Source organism: Clytia hemisphaerica, unplaced genomic scaffold (genome assembly GCF_902728285.1).
Source record: "Clytia hemisphaerica strain Z4C2 unplaced genomic scaffold, Clytia hemisphaerica genome assembly, whole genome shotgun sequence".
Taxonomy (NCBI): Eukaryota; Metazoa; Cnidaria; class Hydrozoa; order Leptothecata; family Clytiidae; genus Clytia; species Clytia hemisphaerica.
In genome coordinates, this window is record NW_027103430.1 from 68,734 (window position 1) to 93,996 (window position 25,263).

General features: G+C 37.2%; 2 long non-coding RNA genes across 4 annotated transcripts in view; one reads left to right on the top strand and one right to left on the bottom strand.

Annotated features, from left to right (window-relative positions):
- Positions 1 to 22,807, bottom strand: part of LOC136797956 (uncharacterized) — a 52,436-nt gene extending 29,629 nt beyond the window's left edge. For both annotated transcript variants that reach the window (XR_010845325.1, XR_010845326.1), the window contains exon 1: positions 22,632 to 22,807. This is a non-coding gene — a long non-coding RNA (uncharacterized lncRNA). The remainder of the gene's footprint in view (positions 1 to 22,631) is intronic.
- On the top strand, positions 9,844 to 12,488 carry LOC136797955 (uncharacterized). Of its 2 annotated transcripts, XR_010845324.1 has the most exons (4): positions 9,844 to 9,944; positions 11,337 to 11,507; positions 11,909 to 12,009; positions 12,343 to 12,488. It is a non-coding gene; the product is annotated as an uncharacterized lncRNA (long non-coding RNA). The 2 variants fall into 2 exon arrangements; XR_010845323.1 differs by lacking the exon at positions 9,844 to 9,944 and having other exon boundaries at positions 11,200 to 11,507.
- Positions 22,808 to 25,263: the final 2,456 nt, after the last annotated feature.

The following is a 25,263-nucleotide window of genomic DNA, read 5'->3' on the forward strand; positions in this document are numbered from 1 at the left end:
CAAAAGAAATTTACAAGATATTTCAAATGGCATTTTTGACGGAATCCTAGAAGAGCAAAGACGAATGAAAAGCGTGATTTGCCAGAAAGATCCATTAATCAAGAGCCCGAAGTACTCACATCGTCACTGGAAGAGAACGAAAAAGAATTTGAGAGATTAAAGAAACTCAAGAAGAATAAGACCGATCAAATCAAGCAATTACAAAGACGCATCCTTAACCACGATAAGCTAATCCTTCAGCACCATCGAAGGATTACCCATCTCTTGAAGCCTTCGCAGCAGTAAGATAACTTTTCATATAACCTCCACCACTTTCTTTCACAAGTTTTGAACCTTGTTGAGTAAAGACAGAGGGGGTATTTTGAACTTGTTCCACCAGACGTAATCAGAAAATATTTTTTGGGTGGTAAAATAATCGCAATTTTGAACCACCGTGTGTCAAAATGTTATATCGCCCATAACAATGTTGGATACTTCGTGTAAGGGAGTATCTAAAAAGCAGAATGATACGAGCTTTCAGTGGTATAAAGATTGTTTTAATCACGTATGAATTGATAAAGCATATAACACAGGCTTAGTGATACGTGATCACGGAGTATGAGCAAAATAAGCTACGTTTGTCTGCCTATTATGATAAACGATATTTGACCACTTCTAGTAAAAATAAACAAAGAAATTATAGCGACATTGAGGAAAAAAAACTTTTACGTTTAAATTAGATCAAATAATAGAGAATTATTAATAATTGAATTGAAAAAAAAACAGTTCAGAGAAGCAAAAAATTGTTATATTTTAATTTAAAAAGCTGTAAAATAAACACGGCAAAGTGGGGACATTGTAAAGAAGAATTGAAAAACAAAAAAAGAAGACCCTGTTCGCCATAAAGGCGTGGTACAGGAATGGACGATTCTTTAGATGTGCAAAAATCATCACTTAACAACTGAATTAAAAAAATACTTTTTTTTAAAAAACAAACAAAATAAATCATGCTGAATTGTGTCTTGTGAATAATGTCGATGAACTTAGGGGTAGAAAACTCAAACTTTGTGTCTGAAGTATCAATTCATCAAGAAACGTGTGATTTTGTCAACTGCTATCTGTATTAAGAAGTTAATCATTAGAAAAGCTGATTTTCTGAACATGTTAGTGGAGAACGCTTAAAAGAGCGTGTTGCCGAGGCGCTGAATCATTGTATCTTCGTCACCTGAAGAACAAGAGAATTATAGAAAATTATTAATCAGTCAGTCAGGAAGAAAAGACACTTTTTTATTCTGCTACTGGCAGTTTCATGCCACTTTGGTGACAATCTTTAGGAAACTAAAAATAAAAAATATACGTTGCATTATCTATTTTGAAAAAACAATTCAATAGCCTCTTTTGATATGACGTCAATATTACCGTCAAAAAGTTCAAGATCGAATGTCCGACGATGGCGACATTTCGGCATGATTTCAGAACATTATTTATTTATTATTATTATATAATTTAGAAAATTATTAATAATTGAATTGAAAAAAGAACAGTTAAGAGAAGCAAAAAAATTAATATTTCAATTTAGAAAGTTGTAAAGTAAACATGGCAAAGTGGGGGACTTGTATAGAAGAATTGACAAAACAAAGGCTGGATGGACGATTTTTGAGATTTGCAAAAATCAGCACAAAACGACTGAATTAAAAAAAGAATTATTGATTTTGTTGAAAAAACAAAGAAAATACATCATGGTGAACTTAAAGTTGTGTTACAATTTCAAAATCAAGAGACACTGTCATGGTGAAGAAACTAAAGAATAATCTAGAATCTAGAAAGAAGCTACGAAAATATGAATGTGTGTAAATTGTTAAAGACTTTCATTTCAAAAGAACATTTTCGTTTTACAAAAAAAAAACACTCCGAAGGAGCCAGTCGACGGTGTCAAAATAATTTATTGGCCACCGAGCGGTACGGCCCAGAAAGAGAAATTATGTATTAGATTTATTGGCATTGCTGAGTTAAACCCAGAGAAGGAAAAGACTGCGGAGTTGGGAATCTCCGCAGAGTGAAATAAAACCCAAGTCGTAATAATCTGCAGTGAACGGCGCATCCAGACGTGGATATTTTACAGACACTTTTGTTATATTTATTTGGTATTTGTAATTGTTGGTATCGTGTCTAAATAATGAGTATTATTATGAACTAAATTCGTGTCCACTTTATTGAGCCTTGATCCAGGAACTCCATCTCCTGCCTTCTAGCGGTAGTTAGGCCGGTATCTGGGACAACTATTAAATATAAATTTTGTTGTTAGCGGTTCCTGACCTGCGCAGTCGGGGACCACGACAACACACCAGTTTTAGAAGGTTTTACATAATATCGATAAACTTAGAGGTAGCATGAAAATATAAACGACTGGACATCATCTCCTTTGTATTTTTGTATTAAGCTCTGCTAGCTCCTAGTCGCGAGAGAAAAACGTCCCATTAAAGAGATTGAAAACATCAAGGGACGTTCGAAATTTCAGCACAAACAAGACATTTGTTGATAACGTCGAATTTAATTACTGTTCGCCTTGCTTAACTGTGGCTATCATTGATTAATCACCATTAAGCACTAACGAACCTACATTCCTTTTTCCGACATCAGAGTATGGTGTTTTATTAGGATTTTGAGGAATGTACGACAACTATGTTTATTGTGCGAGTGTTACTCCTCCGCCTCCCGCGAAGCAGAACCTTCGGCGAGGGAGAAGCTCATTGTGCGACGATTCTGAATTATTATTCAGCGAAAGGGAAAATACCGAATCAGATTCAAAACTGTCGGCTGACGAAATGGAAGGCGGACGGGCTTGGTGGGCGATAGTAGACGAAGGCCAGTGGATGATAAACAAGCTGACGTTGCCGCCTTAATGCGAGAAATAGACTGTCTGAGCCAGGGTAATAAAAGATCGGATGGACTTCAGGTTTGGGCCTCGGTATAGCCAAACTTGCAAGAAATGTGGCAGGTTCGGTCACTCGACGGCAGCATATCGAGCTTCAGGACAGTATAACCTAAATTGTTGGAATTGTGGTAAATAAGGACACAAAGCCACCAATTGTCAGAGCAATGCAAATGAGGTGAGGTATCTTGAAGGAGCCGACGACTGGGCCCTCCGTTGAGATCAGAGGGACAGATCACAGCCCTATGCAACTCCGGAGCACAGGTGTCAGTCATTTCAGCTTCACTCTCAGAAGAACTGGAACTAACAGTCACCAAGCCAATAAATGAAAAAGCAAGAGGAATAAGTGGAAGGTATCTACAAATAATTGGTATTACGTATGTAGAGCTGATCATCGCCAATAAGTCGTTTCCAGTCAAAGTGATAAAAAATGTCACTCATCTGCTTCTACTTTGGAACGACTTTTTGCAGCAGCACCTTAGTACCAACTCTCTGAATCACAAGGTAGTCACGTTTAGCAGACAGGTACCTCTACTTGCCTTCACAGCTTGTTCTTTCCCCCAGCTTGGCGTAACCCACATAACCTTGCTTCCACACGCCCCCATCGATGTAAGAGCTGTGGCAAGATTAGAAGAGGGTGTGAAAATTCTAATCTCCAACCGTACAAATAAAAGCGTCGAAATCTGCCAGGGTGGTATGGTGATATTCGAAGAAGGGGGCGGGGATTCCAGACCCTGGCAATCTAGCAATTGGAAAAGAGGAGATTGCTCATTTGGGTTTTGAACAGTTCATCGAGGAAAACACTCGCTTAATCCTGACTAGGGTTCAGAAAGCCAAATAAAGAAATTTGAGTCACCGCGTTTGGCTTGGTAGGGTACACGCGGTAATGGCATTGCAAAAATGAGTGGTTCTAAGGAGTCACCTTTTTCAACTTAGAAAATCTTTGAAGAAATTAGTAAGAAAATAAAACGGTTTTTAATATGCGCATGGGTTATAGACTACTCTGACAAGATTAAATCAATGATGAGCGCCTTATCGATAAAGAGAACAACCGACAGGCCTCAGACCTTTTTTGTTTAATTAAACTACTTAACGATAAGTAGAAAGTTAGGTAGTTGTGTGAGAAAGATGTGTAGAGGGTTTAGGTGTTGCATGTATGAATATGAATGTTATCTTTTTTCTCTCAGGTACAGAGGAGCAAGCCACAAAAGACGAGTGAACGCGAGGAAAGCGCACGCTATGAAGTTTAGAGCTCAGAATAATGTCTCGAGGTAATGAGAATTATGATGAGTGTAGGAAATTATTGAGTTATTTGGAAATATTACAGTTGAATTGAGTGATGAATTGCAGTTATATAGTAGATTATTTGAGTTATTAATAAATTTTTTGGACCACGTGTGACCATAGTTTAGCGACCAAGCTTGAAACAGTCACGTTGGGGGATTAATTTAATGATTTAATGAGATATATAGGAATCATGATAGAAGTTTAGATAATAGGTATTTAGGTTTTCGAGAAATGTTGGAGAAAATACAATTGCAAATTTGCCAAAGTTAGGAAAGTGAAACAAAATTAGCTACAATCCTTCAAGAAATATTTGAGACAAATGGGAAATTCCCCAGGAACTTCTGAAACCACAATCGATTTGTAAGTGCTCTAAAGTAGGTTCGAAGGGTAGAGTTTTAACTCTGAGTTTTAACGCTAGACTTAAGAGGACCTTAGGATCTGAGGATCCAAAAGTTCAAAAATGGTCCAGTAAGGCTCCGAATATAGCCCGGAAGTCTGCCTACCCGTCTCAAATTGAAATATTCGATTAAATTAAAGAGATAGCCCAAAATCGGCTTTTTCGCCCTAACTTTAAATCTCGAAAAACGTCAAAATAACCGGAATTCTCAATATATTTCTTGAAAGATTGTAGTAACCAAACACATAAACCGAAAGCTGTTACAGGTGTTTCGTAATGGTCCATTTTCTTGATAAACAACCAAAGTCACTGAGTTTGTCTGGTCGACCATGAAGTTATTTGTACAACAAGCGAATGATTAATTGTGAATGAACAGGAATTTAAGTGAATGCTGAATATGAGTGATTAGAATTAGTGGCATAAAACTACCTGGATCAACCTTCTTTGCAAAGTAGATTTCATCTGGATAAGATTCAGCTGAAATCTTCGTCATTCTTCTGTTCTTATTAGAATTTAAATCAATAAATTAATGAAGATAATGAAATAAATTCTTCATTTATTCTTATTTTATTCATTCTTACATCTTAAGACTGATGAAACCAGCTGGATGGATGAGGGGTGATGTACCAAAAGTTACGTCTGGCCACGGGAACGAAAAACTTGGTCACTGGCGAGTTGGCATTGCGGTTACAAGAGCTGCGAAATGCCATCTCTGGGACCAATCTTCCACGGCCGGTTGTCGAGACCATCATAGGATTCACAGTGATTCTTGAATTCCCCGACTTCTACGAGCCCTTCTGTGTGCAGTGCTTCCCCACGAAGCCCGAAGTTGTGCGACCGTCACTACATTGGCCAGTACTTTCTTGGAATGGGTTGCCACCTCGCAAATCCTATAAAAAGGAAAGCAACAATTAATTACTATTATTATTATTTTCATTTTATTTACATTATTACACTTTTTATTTCTTCATCATTAAACTTTATTCCATTTTAAAAAGATTACTTCTTCCTTCATCATTTCTTTCGCTTTTAGTTTCTAGTTTTCGACGTCTCAAAAATTCAAATCACCATTTTAGATATCTCATGAATTTCATAAGCAAACGTTAAACTGGGGAGGCTTCAGGCTCATGTGAGGTAATTTTTGCTAGGAATTTGAGAAAATGAATCTCATTTACTCAAAAGTGGGGAGATTAAAGTCTCCCCAGTCTCCCTGCTTCCGTCGACCGGGCCTGGGAATTAAGTAAACTCTATTTCTAAACACTCTCTCCTCTGCTATGTAAAAATGACAAACTGAAAATCATTGATAAATAATAACAATACTAAAATAAATTCAGATGCTGATTCAGAATTATCTAGTCAGAAAGTTTTGAACGAGCAGTAACACAAAATTTCGAAATAATAATAGACTCCGCGTGACCTTGGCAAAAAATACCTTAAATAATATCAAGACGCATCCGCAAAATTCGAAAATATTGCGATCCTTGGCTGGTGGAGCTGCAAAGAACGTATGGATGTGCTTACAGGAAACAGCTTGCAAAGTCACTCAAAGCACTTTTACAGTGCACTATCAGCAGACGTGAAAACGCTATACCAACGGGTCAAGGACACGATATTGATTTAATTCCCGTTGTTTATCACAAGAATGTCACAGAAAGGGGAATTAGCCAAGGTAAAACAAGATTCTCATCACTAGATGCATACATTAATAACGTTGCAGATCTGCTGTTCTAGTTGTTTGGTGGCGGATATTGCTTACTATGACCTTATTGCGGGAGTGGATTTTTTGAAAGCTATAAATGCCAGTTGAATATTGCGGATGATTCAGTTTCAATTCTTGATGGGAGAGTCCTTCCCATATTTAGTGTCTCTGTACCTCAAAGCCAGGCTAGCACATTTATTGAAGGTTCTACCAAAGTCGCACCTCCCTTATCAAAGCTCGATGATTTTGTTTTTGCTCCTACAGAGGAAACGGGTCATCTGGCATCAGATGTTACGATTCCTAAATTTTCTGAAATGAATGTACCTATTCATGCTTCAGCTGTAGTGGGCAATGGTCTTGTTTTGCTAGAATGCCCAAGTAGCCTCCCTGAAAAGTATTCTATTTGTGCACGTTCCATTTTGACGGATACTTATGTATGATATAGCAAAGAACAATGGTTGGGACTATAACGATACCAAGATTACTCAGAGAGTAGAGATGTTGATTGAGAGTTTATTTCCTGATTATTCTACTCGGACGATTATTACTGGTGTTTTTGACCAATCGGGTACTTGTGAATTATATGACCACGCTTGTGTTGTTGTTGGTAGTTGTGACATTCCTGGAAAGAAACTCCGTATTGATTTGGAATTAATGTCACCCTCACAAAAGTTGTTTATTGATGACGAACCAGCACCTCTCACCACACCTACAGCACAATTTGAAACCGAAGAACAACAAGCTGCACCTGTTCCGTTTACAGCCGTTCGTTCCGTTAGTCTTGGAGCCTTGGAGGGTAGCGTACCCAAACGCCGTCGCCTTGTATTTACTGACAGCAGTGACGACGAACCCGAACCGTTAAAGCCAGATACTCCCACACCGGAGACGAAACTAGACGATATCGACAAGCAGTTAGTCAACAAACCAGATATAATTAACCTCTTCCCAGATAATGACAATTTATTTACAGAGGTACCACAATCTTTAATTTCTGCTGCACCTCGCTTAATTGACTTTACTACAACACAACCACCCGAAGATAAGTGGTTTAACCTTGTGGAGAATGTCCGTCATAAATTGCTTCACTGTCAGGATATCCCTAGTTCTGCCCTTCGTAATTGTCGCAGTCTCGCTCTACCCAGTCCCGATGCCAATTTGGACAAACACTTAGATTTACGTTCGTTGTGAGTGTTAATGAATTTAATTGAAAAGAAGAATCTCTTCTTTCGTTACATGGACACGCTTGGGTTTACCCCTCCTAAAGTAAATCCCATGGTCGCTGTTAGTGTCAAGTATAAAGGTAGCCCATTTGACTATCCACCCTTCGTGAAGCATGAAAAGATTATATCTGGAGATCACCATTCTTTTTCAGACGATAAGCAATGTTCGAGTTCTGTGGGATGCAAAGACAAATCGTGGCACACACATAAGCTCATCCTGCAGCCTGCCATATCTGCCAACAGCATCCAACTCAAGCAGCGAGAACGATTCACCAGAAAAATCTTTTGGCACCACGGAGTCAAGAACTTCAAAAAAAACCGTGAGTGCCCTGGATGCAGAATTCTCGCGTTCCGGGCTTTATTCGGATTCCACGTTAGATGTCCTTTCTGCGACACCTCAATCATTCACTGGAAAAAGGAGAGCGCTGCGGAGATTTTTGCAACAATCCGTTACATCACAGAAAGAAGACTCGCCGGACAGAAACAACACGAGCTCGTCGCCAATCGGTCAAAGTCCGGAGCCGTCTTCAACAAGCAGTTGGCAAAGCTTGGGTATCAGGTGGAACCCGCTTGCGGAGTCGCTACACTCAAAGCGATCGAGAAAAGTATCACACACGCTCAGATACAAAAAATATTTCCAGACACGAAATATTAAAAACTGTAAACACTATGACTTTTTAATTGCTACAGACTCACAACTTTACAATGCACTAAGCAATTATGATGATTTTGAAAATATTTTTACAAATATTTTAGATAGACATGCACCTTTGAAAACCAAATATCTGAGAGCAAATAACAAACCTTATGTTACTAAGAACCTCAGAAAAGCAATCATGCTTAGATCACACCTCAAAGCCTTGGCTCAAAAGACAAAGAAACCTGAGGACAAGGATTGTTATAAGCGTCAAAGAAATTTGGTTGTCAAATTGAACAGAAAAGCAAGGAAAGCTTACTTCATGAGTACAACTAATAAACCAAAACATTTTTGGGATGCGATAAAACCTAAATTCTCAAACAAAAGTTGTGCTAATGATGGAAGAATTCAATTGCTTGAGAATGATATTTTGTTTACATCTGATAATGATACACTGGGCGAAATCTTGTCTTTCCATTTTCGAAAGATGTTGAGAAGATCAACTTTCGACAAATTTCCAAAATTTTCGAAAGATGAAGTTTCAAATTTGTTGAAAGATATTGGAAGCTCACCTTTCGATGTCTTTCGACTTTTAGGAAGATGAACTTCTCTATTTTTCCAAGATTTGGAAAGACGAACTTACAAGTTTGTTGAATTTTGTTGAAAATTCATCTTCCAACAACTTTCTATTTTTCGAAAGACGAACTTCTCTGTATTTCAAAAGTTTTGAAATATGAACTTTCAATTTTTCAAAAAGATGTCGAAAAGTCGTTTATCGACGTCTTTCAACTTTTCGAAAGATGAACTTCTCTGTATTTCAAAAGTTTTGAAATATGAACTTTCAATTTTTCAAAAAGATGTCGAAAAGTCGTTTATCGACGTCTTTCAACTTTTCGAAAGATGAACTTCTCTGTATTTCAAAAGTTTCGAAATTTGAACTTTCAATTTTTTAAAAAGATGTCGAAAACTCGTATATCGACGTCTTCCAACTTTTCGAAAGGCGAACTTTTACACTTTTACGTTTAATGTTTAATGTTTAATATTTTTTAAATACACGCTTTTTTATAGGAACAATTTTAAAAGAACACGAGTTTGCTGATTTTAATGGGTTTTAATAGATGTTAAGCCATTTTAATTTCTTAAGGAAAAAAACTAATCGTAAGAACATTTAACCCTAAAAACCTCGAAAAATTAAGAACAGTCCAGACAGCCCAGCCTGAGCCAAAATTTTCTGGTTCTTCTTATAAAAAAAGCAAAAATTTCGACGCTCGTATTTCGACGTCTTTCAACTTCTCGAAAGATGAACTTCTCTTGGTTTTTCCATGTTGCTGAAAGAAGGAGGCGCCAAAACGTTTACGAACCAAAGTCCGCACTGATGATTACCGGGGATAAAAAAGACTATTTGAAGCATAATTTTTGACGTTTAAAACACAAGAAGATACTAAAATATCTAAATTTCTTGTAAAATGAACTAGTTCTAAGTGTATTACATACACAGTTTATGGTTAAATACTGTAAATATAATACCCACATCATTGGAAGTACTTTTGCAAACCCCCGGAAAAAAACTTAGATTATTTTCGAATGTTATGATTTATGATTGCCGGCAAAATTTCTTTTTGTAATTTTGAAACTGGAAGCTGTAGAGTGGAAGGCAGTGTGTGTGTGCAATGTCAATGTCAATGTCAATGGTGTGTGTGATGAGGAAGACAGCAAACCAAAGCAAAGCCAAAATGCAGTGCAAATTGAAACTTTATTCTAAAGATATGAAATGGGAATCAAAAGATGCTAAGGTGAGCTCCTTTTTATATATTTCTAATTATCAACCACACTTCAATCGTACTTCAATCACATGGCTACACCGCACCACAGCTTTTTTCAAAAGCTATGGGCATTTCAAGTTATAGTCTGTTAACCCCCAGTGGACGATGTGGATTTTCCACAACAATTTACTTTTGAAAAACTTCAGGGTATTAGCCTCCCATTGGGAGGCACTTAGAGGCAAAGTTGGGTATGTTTCACTGCTGGTGACAGGGTCCCATTTTTAGGCTCCATAGCCATCAGACGGCTGACCAATTAAATCAGAAAAATTTCAAAACAAATGAACTACACAGCTCTGTTAGTAGTAGTACTCTACCATTTTTGTTTTGATTTAATGTTGTATTTTAATGACCAACCAGCCAGGTCAATCATTCGAGAGCTATGCATGTTAGCCTCCACTGATGCAAGTTGCCCAATCTCACAGTATATGACAGGTTCCCAAAAAATTAGATTTTTGATTATTTTGGACAATCTTCAGGGTGGAAATCAGAAAATCTTTTAATTTTTCATCTACTTTTATTAATTTTTGCTACTTTTCAGGGTGAAAATGGGAAAAATTTTCAATTTTTCGTTCTGACAGAGTCCCAATTTTGCCGAAAATTCATATCTGACAGGGTCCACTTTTCAAACTCCAACGGCACATCCCTGTCGGCTGTCTAGATCAGTGCCCCACCCCCTAGGTGAAAGCCTCCTTTTCAAAAGTTTTCCACCAAGGACGTTTTAATACCAATTTTTTATTTATTATAATGTGTAATGTATATACAGGAATTCTTCTTGATAATCAACCAAGTAGGGGGTCAAGCAGCTAGTACAAGACATGTCATCTATAATGCCTTTTCGTAAGAAGCTGGTAACATCATCACACATACCACGAGTGGTCCTAAATCCGACGTGGTCTTTCAAAGATACAAACTAAAATGAAAACAATATAGATATACTGCGCGGATGCATCTGAAGCAAACATAGAATTTTTTTCATACCCGTTATTTGGGGGGTTGGAATTAAGCAAGGCTGTCAAATTTAGGACCACTCACGGTATACACTTAGTACTTTCCTTGAAAATAGGTTTTCGACCGTTACAGTGACAGATAAAAAGAATATAATCAGATAAAATAATATCTGGACCCTTTAGAACCTTTGAATGTTTTCATCTTTCAATAGGAGATTACAACATTTTAGAAAACATTTTAGATCATAAATTTCTCTGACAACCCGCAAACTGATTTTAAGATTTTTGTAAGGAAATCAAATTCACATAACACACCACCAGGTACCAACTGGTATGATGTCTTGTACTAACTGCTTGATCCCCCTGGACCAAAGCTGGTCACTTTTGTTTTAACTAGTTGTCTTTCCATTTTCAGGAGATAAAATAAAAGTTGGTTGGTTGGAATGCAAGCTGTCAGATCATTTTATTTTGGAAAATTCTTATTCTGACTTCCCTGTTAGAATTAATGAAGTCATAACATGGTTGAAGTTAAAAATGATGTTAAATTAAACTCAACGTGGAATATCAAATGATAACATAGCTGAAGGTAGGCCTTTTAGAAATGTTGACGTTTTTGTTTTAGCTATAGAACTGAAAAACATGACATGATTAAATGCACATTTTTTAATAAGCAACTCCAATTTTCTGGTCAGGCCTAGGGTTGCTTAGCATTCTGGTCCATTTTCTGAAAAAATTGCTTTGAATACCCCTAATATTATACCATATTTATGTGTATTGGGTCAAAGGGCTATAGTTGGCCATGGTTAGATCATCTAAAACAGCTGTCACTTTTCGAGATAGTGGAAAATAATTGACAAATTTGAGGCCTCAAGCCTTAGCAGCCTGATTGCTTATAAAAAATGTGTAGAACAGAGAAATTACTTTTTAAACTCTGAGGTGGCAAGCTTTACAGTGTGTCAAATTTTCATAAAACTTTCATGTTTATAGGATACATTGAATGTGTGTCGATAATGAGCCATTGAAGTTTTGGGGATTTCATTGAAAATAGATACATTTTATCCATTGAACAAGGAACAAAATACAACACGGTAAGTATTTTTTGTAATATAATCCAGTAATACAAGACTATTGATGATACTATTCCATTGTACATCAAAAGAAGCTAAAATTTTCTTACAGTACAAAAAGTCTTGACCTAAGTTCAAAGTATTTTTGAAAATAGGTTTTTTTTTTGTAACCTTTTTTAGAACTCTTTAGAAATAGAAACAATCTGAATAATTTGTCTTACTAAAGGGTCTTTCTACTATAGTCTACTGAAAGCTGTAAATAACTTATCAACAATTTTACAAACCTCTTTTAGTTATCCACCATTTTGTATGCCTGGATTTCAATACTGATTCAATTTCTATTTGTTTTATTAGGGTCATGACGTAAGGACAGTTACTGGCTGATTTTGAAATGCACTTGAAAAACGATGCTGCAAAACAAAAATGTATGTTGCTGCCATGCAATCAAGATATTTATATGCTTCATGTGGTAGTTCGTTTCAACTTCGAAAATAATAACTTGGTAATATCTTCGAAAATAATAACTTGGTAATATTTCCATTGCAATAATTGATTGCTGAATGATAGAAGCTATTCTTGTACTCTTTAATGCTTAATTGTAAGATTCAATCTGTACCATCTTCAAGGGATTGACAATACTGTACCATCACGTGTTGTATAGCACAATAACCTCAGTCTAATAAGTGAACAACTAAACTGAGGACTGGAGTGAGATTGTGGGTCATAATTTTGGAAAATATCACCGTAATATAATTTTATGATTTTTTCTGAAAAGGGCTTAAAAACCTTCATTTTCGACTACTCTAGGTCCCAAGTATATTATAAATTATGATAAAATATTGCAAAATCTAATAAAAGTGGGGGTCTGAATAACAAGGTGGAGTTTAAAAATTTTCGGTCTGGTTCAGATTTATGCTTCTTTTACTGTGTAGATTTTTCGTTGGATAATGTGTTTAAGGTTTAAAAATATTCTTCAAAAGCATTCAAAGATATCCCAGAATATGTTAAATTGAGAAAATGGAGAGACTTTTGGTTTACCCCTGAAATTAATTTTGTCATATATCGGAGTCCACAATTTTTAAAAATACAAATTAGGTGGGACGTTTATTCAGACTAGGGCATTTTGGGAAAATCATCTTAATATCAGTTTTTAATAATGACTTGTACTTTATGGTTTTTCTACCCTCCCCTATAATTGTGCACAAAAGAATTTATTTGGGATAGCTTTCATTATTCATAGTGTCATCTTTTTAGAGTGATTTGCATAATTTTTTAATTTATTTAACAGTATTTTTATATTTTTCATATTTTTATAGAAATTTCAATGTATCCTTTAATGTCCTTTGAAGCCCTATGGCCAATCTATTCCTTGATAGGGACTAAGATTCTAAAAACTTATAATTTAGATTAGTTATTATATTATTGAAAATGAAATTAGATCATAGAAATTACACGCTTTTTTATAAGAACCAGTAAATTTCTTGCTCAGGCCGGGCTGTTCTTAATTTTTGCAATTTTTCAGGCTTAAATGTTCTTATGATGTTCTTAGCCGCTTAGTTTCTATACTTAAAAATCAGTTAAAATCTGTTGAAATTAGTGTTTTAATAATTTCTGAAAGCTGAGGCTCAGATCGTTCTTAATTGTTTTTAAGTTTTAGCCTCGTGTTCTAATAAAATTGTTCTTATAAAAAACGTGTAATTTTTCATTCAGAATTATTTTATTTAGACTACTTAATTTTTTAGCAAAAAGTCATCACTACCGTACTATTTTGTTTCATATTTTCTGTTTTCTATGCTTTGTAAATATATGAATTGTTCGTTTTAATGTCACAGAAAAAATTTATCCGCACATAAACACAAATTATTTAAAAGATCTCTCATTTACTTTTGAAGACTTGTTAATGAAAGATTTCGAAAAAAGCAAAAATCATCTTCTAAAGTATTTAGAAAGTTTCGGAATATGAAATTTCAACATATTAGGAAGTTAGGAATTTAATTTTTCAAGCCTGTTTGAAAGTTTGAGAATGTGGTCTTTCAACTTTTTTGGAAAGTTTGAGAAGACGATCTGGTCGAAAGATGTTGGAAGGTAAGGTGCACAACTTCCCAATCCTTGTTGAAAGACCAACTTTAAAACCTGTCGAAAGATGTCAGAATATGAAATTTCAACATATTAGGAAGTTGGGAATTTCATTTTCCCAGCCTGTTTGAAAGTTTGAGAAGGTCGTCTTTCAACTTTTTTGGAAAGATGGGAAGATGATCTGGTCGAAAGATGTTGAAAGGTAAGGTGCACATCTTTCCAATTTTTGTCGAAAGACCAACTTTCAACTCTGTCGAAAGGTGTGGAAATGTGACCTTCCTACATCTTTCCGACGATTTGAAAGACATTATTTCGCCCAGTGATATTGCAGATATTTTCAATTCATATTTCAATAGGATAACTGAGAATCTTGACATTCCAAGCTGGGATTGCAATAACATGCCTTTGAAGTCTGATAATTCCTTAACTTCAAAATTTGAAAATCATCCAAGTATTAAGGAAATTCTTAAACACAAAACTTCTGAGGCTAAGTTTGAGTTTTCCCAAATTGGAGAGCAAGACATGCTCAAAGCTATTTTGAGCCTTAAGCCAAAGAAATCTGTAAGTGGAAATATACCGACTCGAGTGCTTAAAATTGCTGCCAGGTCGTGTGTCCCATTTCTAACTTTTTGCTTCAATGACTGTCTTTCATCAGGAACATTTCCTGATAGGCTTAAACTCGCTGACATCATTCCAAGTTTTAAAAAAGGCTCCTCAACTGATAAGTCAAATTACAGACCCATAAGTTTACTTCCTGTCGTCTCCAAGATTTTTGAACGTATCTTAGCAGATCAGCTTAATGAGCATTTGGAATCTTCGTTTTCAAGACTCCTTTGTGGATTTCGGAAGGGGCATAGCACTCAGCATGCCGTATTAAACTTAATAAGAAATTGGCAAAATGCTCTTGCTGATAATAAGAAAGTGGGTGCTGTTCTAATTGACTTATCGAAATCCTTTGACTGCTTACCTCATGACCTCCTGTTAGCCAAACTTTCAGCGTATGGCCTCGGAAATGACAGCCTTAAACTCATGCACAGTTACCTTAGCAATAGAAAGCACCGTGTTCGTATAGGTTCACATCTTAGTTCTTGGCTTGATATTTTCTTAGGTGTTCCCCAGGGATCTATTTTAGGTCCTTTATTATTCAACATATTCATTAATGATTTATTTTACATTATTCAAGAAATCTCAAACTTTGCCGATGACAATACTTTATCCTCTACTGGCTCGAGTATTGCCGATGTAAATAGAAATTTATTAAACCAATTGAAAATTTTATTAGAGTGGTTTGAGTATAACTCTATGGTTGCTAACCCTTCAAAATTCCAGCTGATATACCCGGGAACATTTAACCAAAATCTCTCTTTGAAAATCAAGGATATTGTCTTAAATAATGTTGAGGTTGTGAAACTTCTAGGGCTCAAAATCGATGATAAGATCTCTCTTCTTCCCCACGTGAGTGAGCTCTGTAAAACAATCCAACCAAAATTAAGGGCTCTTCGTAGGATGAGAAGCTTTCTGTCTGATGATCAAACTAAGATTCTTGTTAACTCTTATATCTTGTCACCTTTTAATTATTGCCCCCTGGTTTGGATGTTTTGTGGTAAAGGGGGAAGCAACCTTATAGACAAATGCCACTACAGAGCACTCCGTGCTATTAAAAACAGTAGTGGTGTTAGTTATGAGGACTTACTAGCAGATTGTAATGTAGAGACTATTCATGCACGCAATCTAAAACTTCTGTCCGTTGAAGTTTTCAAGTCAATCCAGCACATCGGACCTAGCATTATGCATGATATTTTCAATACAGGACAATCTGCTTATACCCTCCGTTCTGGTCATACGTTAGCTTTACCATTATATGAAAAATATGATAGTGTTTTTGCTGTAAATAAGAGCAGTCTCTACCTGGAACAAATTACCATCCTATATTAAGAACCTAGATTCACTAAAATCTTTTAAGGCTGCTCTGAAATCTGTTTCTCCTATATGCACCTGTAAAGGTTGCATTTAGAAATATGGTTGACTCTACTTTTAAATGTGTTTTTAAACTTTATTAATTAATATTTTGTTATTTTTCTTCTTTTTTTTTTCTTTTTTTTTTACTAAGTTGGATTTAATTAGACTTTATATTCATTTGTAAAATCTAGATTTTTAGTACCCAACTTTAAATAAAGAATAAATAAATAAAATAAAATAAATAAAGAATTAGAGAATATGGTTCCGTCGAATCAAATTGAAAGTATTAAAAAACAAATGTTTAATCAACACGCTAATGACGAATTTGTACCTTATTCTGATCAGGTTAATAAAGTAGAAGATTATAACGAAACTGAAGGAAAAGTTTTTTCTAAATTTTGGAGCACCTTTTTATCAACTGTTTCTGACGAGAACGGCATGACTATGGACGCCCTTATTTCGGAAATATTTTCGATCTTGTCTTTACAAAAACCTAAAAAGTCTACTATCTTTTTGCTTGGTGCCAGTGACTCTGGTAAATCGTTTTTGGTTCGTATTCTCACGTCCGTTTGAGCCAAGTATGAAGTAGGTGTCATTGCAACTACCTGTGGTAGACCGTCAGATTTTTGGTTGCAAGACTGTCTTAACAAACAGGTTTATCGTTCAGAAGAAGTCCGTTTTGGTGATCAAGACGTGTTTCAGCGATGGAAACAACTAATGGAGGGGAACGACATGCTGGAAACCCAAATTAAGTACGGTTCTTCCAAGTTTATCCCTCGTCGGCCAGGTGTTTACACCGCTAACGCTGACTACAAAGAACAGATTACTGAACTCTTCGACCAGGAATTCCAAACCGTTCAGAACCGATGCTTGTTATTAATGTTGAATCAGAATTTAGCTAATATTATTCCTACTTATATTTTAGAATATGTCAGTCAAAGAAATTCGAAAGCAATGAAATACTTGTATAATTATTATAGTTTACGCCCCTCTGAGATCTTATAAGGGCGTAAACTGTCACGTAGGGGTCGACTGTACCGTCTCGGTTCGACTGACTAGCGATAGCTCAAGAAAGAAGATTGTGATGTGGTTTGACTCGATTTATTTTTGTATAAATATTGGACTCTGTTACTTTTTTTTTAATTATGATTTGGACATCGACGTGTCATCTACTGTACGACGAGTGTGTTAGACATAACTTATACGCTTGTATGTTATTTCAAATATTGGGCTGTAAAAATCTATGGGTGCCACTGCTAGCTCTCAGCCCGCTGCTCATCTTCCCACTGATAAATCTTACAAACAAAAGTGGTCAGAAGAAACCGGAAAGAACAAATCTGAAGCACCAACTCATTCGTCTCAAGGGCACCCTACCCTACCACACTCGCGGTTACGTTGACCGATTTATCGAAGGAACCGCACAGCAGACTATTAGTCAGATCTACGAGCATTTTCCAACATTTACCGGATCTAGGAGCTACTACCAACCAATTAAAGGACGCGCTCCACCCGTGGCACCAAAGTTTACTCCTAGATCAACACACGGGAAATTAGCAGACCGTTTTCTTTCTGTACGTACACAACATGCTGCGGAAAAGACACCTCAAGGTGCCGTACACCCATCCAAAATCCGTCCCACCGTGGAGCCGCCAAGGCCGGAAACATACCAAAACATTTCACCACCGCGCACCAGATCTGGCAACAAGTACTCCAAATTCAACACTGCAACGAGCGTCGACACCACTCAACCAAAGTTCAAGACTCAACGAACAAGACTCGGCTCTCCAGGAAAGGCTATCAGAAATCGACCAAAGTCCAATAAACGACCAGACCAACTCCAGCTTCGACTTCAACATAAGCCAACCGTCCGTCCAAGAAGTAGGGTCCCCCCAGTCAGAACAAATATCGAACCTGATGGCGAACTCTACCCTAGACTCCTTGACGACGATGAACAACCAGGATATGACTCTTTCGAACTTACAAGACCCCGAACAAGACCCAGAGGCAAGCGACCAGAGTTTACCAACGGACAACCTGAAGTCGGAATCGGTGACATGCCCTGGGGAGAAGCCCAAAATTTCGCCACGAAGAACAAGGACAGGGCGTATATACCACCCGGGCGTAACGGGGACAACATTCAACCAGCCACAACCCCCCAACAAGACATTAATGGGCAAGACGATTCCGGGACAGAGGAGTACTACTACTACACCCGACCTGGGCGAGGAAAACGAAAAAAACGACGACGGAGAGACAGCCCGTTTGGACTACCAAGTTTTATTTAACGATCTGTCTCGTGCCGTAATGTTTCGATACGAAGTAAACGATTTTTACTCGGATCAATTTGGATCCTATATAAAGGAAGCTTTGCAGACTTTAGAAAGTAACTTTCTCATGCTAAAGAAGGAACACGCAAAGTTCGGACAACTTATAAAAGTTCTTGGAGACGAAGTCACAAACGAAGAAGATTTTGGAAACGCTTTAGACAATGTCAACGGAAGTTGAATCACACCCCGAAGGGGCTCCGGAACAATTAAACACTAATGTAACGAAACCTTATTCTGGATGGGAAGAACATACAGTCACGCAAACATATCTCTTCAGTAATGTAATTAAAGGAATGTACCCTCAGTGGGACCCGAAAGAAGGACCCGGTTCGTTTGATCCGGAAATATACAAGTTAGACATGAGAGACATTAAATTTTAAATTGGAATCGACCAACTTCGTAAAGAACTTATTGGAGCACAAAGCTGGATACCGACAGGTTCTCACATTGAAGTCACCAATATATGCTGTGTTCAACAAGACGGTCAAAAAGGCTCCGGATTAGAGAAAGATGTCATGAAAGTGAGTGTCAATCTCGCACGTATATCCGGTTCACGAGCGATGATCGCCGACGGTTACGTTTACGATAAGAAAGATAAGGACATCCACGACTTAATGGCAAAAGCACGTATAAACACTGAAGCTAACACGTACACGAACTGTTGTCTGCAGAAAATCCAATTTGCAACAAAGTATGGAACTATCGAATTATGAATCCCAATCCTTCTCCAGTTTTGCTTAGAGCATGCACACGTGTAGCTGACATGTTTGTATTTGAATCCCTTCCAAGCGCGGCGCCTGACATTAACTCGATATCGCTGCCGGTTACTGATGAGATAGAATTTGATTTGACAGATTGCGTTTTGACGAATTCTCAAATTGAACAACTCAAGGGTCTATTTTTGCAATACGTTGATGATTTTTCTACTTCTGAAACGGATCTAGGGCGTACTTCTTTAGTGAAGCACCATATCTCTTTGAATGATAGCACGGCTCAGCGAGCGCAACCATACCGAGTTAATGTCGTACACAAGGAAGAGATTAAGCGTCAGATCGATGCGATGCTTAGTAGCGATATTATTGAGGAAAGTGTCAGTCCATGGAGATCGCCTATAATTTTGGTCCCAAAAAAGGATGGTAAAATGTGTTTCTGCATTGACTATCGCCGCTTGAATGCGCAAACAGTGAAAGACTTCTATGCCTTACCTAGGATTGACAGTCTATCAGGAATGGCGTTGTTTTCAACTTTGGATGCGCGAAAGGGTTGTTGGCAAATCGAATTAGATGATGAATCGCGCCCTCTGACAGCCTTTACATCACGTTACGGCCTTTATCAATATAAATACTAATTCCCCATCGGTTTTCTAGTGTTTAGTTCAGTTGTTACTTCGGGGAATAGAATGGGAATATGCGCTTTGTTACATCGATGATATTATTGTCTTTTCTAAGGACTTTAATTCTCATTTGAAGCATCTGGAGACGGTTTTTCAGCGTTTTCGTGAAGCAAACATAAAATTCACTCCAAAAAAATGTCGTTTTGCAGTACCTAAGGTTAATTATTTAGGTCACGTGGTTTCCAGTAATGGGGTCCAACCGGACCCTGAAAAGATCTCATTGATAAAGAATTATCCGGTACCCCAAAATCCAAAGCAAATCAAACAATTCATGGATTTGATCGGTTATTACCGACGTTTTGTTAAAGATTTTTCACAAACTGCAGTCCCTTTGTACAGGCTTTTAAAGAAAAATGTGAAATTTGAATGGTCTTCAGAATGCCAAGAGGTTTTTCAAAGCCTGGTGAATGCCATGATTAGCCCTCCAATACTGGCTTTTCCTGATTTTTCTTTGCCCTTTACTTTGTATGTCGATGTCAGTGGTCAAGCAATTGGTATGATTCTTTCCCAGGAACAAAATGGTGCGGAGAGAGTAATTGCGTATGCTGGTCGAACTCTAAGTAAGGCTGAGAGGAATTTTTCTACTACTGAATTGGAAGCACTGAGTCTTATTGCGGGTGTTAAGCATTTTGATAAATATTTGAGCGCCGCAGAATTCACTGTTGTAACTGATCATCATTCTTTGAAATGGCTTCTTAGTTTGAAAAGCCCTTCTTCACGTCTTGCTCACTGGGCTCTTAAAGTTCAACAATATAACTTTAAAGTGATCCATAGGCCAGGAAAGAATCACGCCAATGCTGGTGCTATCTCAAGAGCTCCTCACTTAGCAATCAATTCATCACTACGAACACCGGGTTATGCCTCTCAAGAGCTCAAAAACAGGATAAGGAATTATCTTACCTCATCCATTATCTTAAGAATGATAACTTTCACACCGGTGATCCTGATAAGACTGCCGCTATTTCGGAAAATTATTTTCTCGACGAGGATGGAATTTTGTATCATATTGCTTATGCTGAGTCTAAAAGAAAATCTTCTTTGCTAATCTGCCTTGTTCTTCCATCGTCATTGCGATTTGAGGTCCTAGCATGGGCTCATGATAACTGTGTAGGCGCGCATCAAGGAATTGAAAAGAAATATCTTAAAATCAATTCGTTATCAGGCAAAGCTCGTCCCTCTCATGGTTCACACCACGTTGGTACTTATGGTTGATGTACCACACAACGCAGGGTGAATTGAACTTGATGGGATACGGCTCACGCCCCTCACCATTTGGAGGATTCGTGAGCAATCCACACTTTCAGGAATTATTTGCAAGAGCTGGCGCCATAAAGAAAAGAGAGCATCGAAGTATCCTGAGACGGGTCCGAAGGAGAGGAACGGTATGTGTGGACCTCACCCGACTCATCTCCTGGACGGACGAACGAGTCATCATGCGACCACTGGCCAAACGCACCGGTAATGGAGCTGATGGATTGTCACGAAATAGGGTTATAAGGGATTGGAGTCGCGGGAAAAAAGTTTCATCTCGCAACACAAACGATGAACGCACGACGAACGAACCGTGTTGTACAGTTTGCATGGACCAGATTGGCAACAGCGACACGCAAACCAGTTGCTGTGGATAGCTAGCATTCTGCAGGAATTGTTTGGACATTTATATGGATTTTTCTTCGGACAGCACTTATCCTGTGGCAAAGAGTTGCCCACTGTGCAACTGGGAATGGCCTGACGGTCCAAGAATGGTGCCAAGACAAGAAGGTCAATAAACCAAAAAGATTGTAGTATTTTATGTTGGAAAGTTATTAATTTACTTAGTTTTAGAATGTATCTTTGACGAAATCTTGTAACGAGGACGTCACATTTTTTTTGTGGGGGGGGGGGGGGTTTAGGCAGCCATATTTCATTTTGGCCCATCTTCGGTATGGCTAGCATGCCGAAGGATATTTGATAAGGAGCCTGCAACTTTCAGTAGAAGGGGGATATAATTAATATGATTATGGAGTAAAGACATGCAGGTAATGCATACCAAAAAAGTAAGTTCAAATTAATCTCAATCAATTCTTATCCCCGGAACAGTAATGTCAACCCTCAGCTGACATGCCCCCAGTGGACCCAAAATTCACGCCATTTTTTGATTTCACGCCATCACGGCTGAAAAATTTGATTTTCACGATCACGCCGATTTTTTTCGATTTCACGCCATTACGCCTAGAAAGTTTAGTTGTCACGCTCATATTCTCTGGATAAATTCACGTATAATTCCTTTTTTTGGTAAAACTATGAGGGGCCACGCCCCTCGCCCCACGCCCCCCACGTCCCCCGTTGACGGTTTTCAGTTTAGTTTGGCTACAATCGCCCTCATTTACTCTTATTTTTCCAAAATATGGTTTAAACATCACAGGATTCCTTTGATCAACGCCAATCTGCTCAAAATTACACCTCATAATAAACCTGTTGCTTCTCTCTGGCTTTGCTATGAATATATATTCCCTGAAATAAAGAACCTGATGTCTTTGATGCGTCTAAGAATAAGCATCTAAGAAAGAGAGGAAAATGTTACTTACGGAGGAAGCGCAACCATGGTTTGCGCCGACGGGAGAAATTTTCAATTTTCGACCCACTCATAGCATTTGAAAAAACGGCCTATTAGAGCCCTAAAATTTCTAGATGAAAGAACGTTCTACGCAGAGACGTAGTGAGAGCCACGATTTTAAATTTTATAACTTTGTTTTTGAAGTTTGTTTACAATTTAAGTCGATATAATATGAGAGTTTATCAGACTCATCAGATTCTTTAGATTCATCAGATTCTTCATCACCGTCATTATCGTCAAAAATTCAATTCACCATAAAAAGAAGAAAAAAGAATTCCAAACAACGACTTACATTCACTGATCCCCTCAAAAGCACCACCACTACCACCAAAATCAGACAAACCACCAGAGTCGTTCGTTTGGACTTGTTTCTTTAAAATGTTCTACAACTATTTCCTTACGTTGTCTTTTCCTACAATCAAGAGGAAACGAACTCCACGGGAGTTGTTTTGCTTCTCTACTGATGTAACGCACAAAATGTAGATCACGGCGAAGAAGGTTGAGAATTATATGGTTTTGATGGACAATATGTTAGGGGATTTGACAAAGATAAAGAGAGAATGCTTTGTACATTAGATGAATTTAAATTAGAATTATTAGATACATATGATGATTACAAGAAGGAAGTTTAAATAATATGAGCGAAACAACTCATGCACGAACTAATATAGCGTTATCAGATTTGGGTTTATCCTGATTATAAATTTTCCCTTTAAATTCTATATATATATATTACAGTCAAGAGTTGATTTAGGTAATTCAGGTATTTGTCCTTTTGCGTAAGTTACACCAGACCAGAATGCAATACAAGGTAAAACCCATGTTATGGGATAATGATTATCTGCATAAGTGTTTGTATCCAAGAGTTCCCATGTTTTGTTATTTGAACCTTTGAATTCTTCTGTTGTCCAGGCCGGGAACTTTTGATAGAATCTGTACGGAAAGTTGTTACAGGTGTTTCGTAACGGTCCTTTTGATTTTTGTTCATAAACAACCAAAGTCACTGAGTTTGTTGGGTCGACCATGAAGTTATTTGTACAACGTTTGAATGATTAGTTGTAATTGAACAGGAATTAAAGTGAATGCTGTGTATAAGTGAATAGAATTAGTGGCAGAGAATAATCTGGATCAACCATCTTTGCAAAGTAGATTTCATCTGGATAAGATTCAGCTGAAATTTTCGTTGTTCTTTTGTTGTTGATCTTTTCCAGGAAAGGTTCTTGTATCAGGAATAGATGGTAATAAAAAAAACAAAGAAGAAGAAATAATAACTTCTCTTTTGATTGGATAATGGTACATTGTGTTGCCTATTGCTCATTCTGATGTTGACAAAATCTATGATTGGTGGAATTGATATTAACGTATCAGTCACGTACAGATGACAACACGGAAACAACAACTAGGACAACATCTAAGTTTCCTTTTTACAGTTCGTCAATGAATTACTGCTTCCGTTCCTAGCAAAAAGGATAAAGTAACAGAAGCGGACGTGATAAGTCAATACAGATCTATCATTGCCTATAAATATTATGATAATTACAGTAAATCACAGCTTTTGAAGTCCAAAGGAAGAGAGATAGTAATTTTTATTATAATTTGAGAACATTTTGAGTTTTGGTGCAACTAAACAATATTTGAAAATTAACATTCAACTATTTTTTTTAATTTAAATACCCTGAAACGAAATACTTTGAAAATAAAAATGGATCCGTCAGGGCTACCAGGTGTTGTAGCCGAGCTTGGCGTGGTGCCGACGACTTCATTTGCTGCTATTACGTTCCGGTAAGTGGTTTCTTTTCCTCTCTTTTTCCTTCAGGGGGTTTATCCATCGTAGGTCCTTCTGGGTTAGTTTAAGGTTTAGTCTTCGTTTTTGTTTTTTAAAACAGTTCATTTTGTTGTGTTGCTCGGTATTACTTTTGACTGTTACTTGGTGGTATTTGATTGGTAGATTCTTTTCAACCAATCTTTGTGGCTGTACGGAGAGTATAGTGTCTTTTAGCAGTAATATTTTTTCATCGTCTTCTTGGATACCCGTGGATATGGATCGACCGTGTACACTGACTTTATTTCCAGTTAATGGGCGTTGGAACGCCGTGTGGTCTTGTGCCACATGCCATTTAACCAATATAGCAATATGTCCCGATTGTTTACACATTAAATATTTCGAGAATAGGAATGGATCCGTCCTGGCTAACAGGTGTTGTGGCCGGGTTTGGCGTGGTTGCGAAGACATCGTCTACTGCTATTGCGTTCCGGTGCGAAGGAAAGAGTGAGAAATTACTATTTTCTCCTTTGTTACGAGTTAATTAATTACTATTATTATTATTTTTTTTTAATTTTATTTACCTTATTAAACTTTTTACTTCTTTATCATTTAAACTAATAATAGAAAGATCACTTCTTCCTTTATCATTTTTTTTCGCTTTTAGTTTCAAGCTTTTCGACGTCTGAAAAATTCAAAATCATAAATTCAGATATATGAGTTTCACGATTTCTGTAGAAAACAGGCCCACCGGAGCAAACGTTAAAGTGGGGAGGCCACAGGCTCAAAATGAAATAATACTTGATAAGAATTTAAGAAAAAGATCTCATTTACTCAAAAGTGGGGAGGCTAAAGTCTCCCCAGTCTCCCTGCTTCCGCCGGCCAGGCGTGGGAAATAAATAAAATCTATTTCTAAGCACTGTAACTTCTGCTATGTAAAATCGACAAACTGAAAATCATTAACAATAACAATAATAAAATAAATTCAGCTACCGATTCAGAAATATCTAGTCTGAAAGTTTTGAACGAGCAGTAACACACAATTTTGAGGTCTGATCATCCCCTTAGATAGGCTTCAGTACATTATGAATGAATTACTATGAATTACTGATATGAAAGTCGAGCGTTGGAGACGTGAGGTTAATAATGATAAATAGTAATC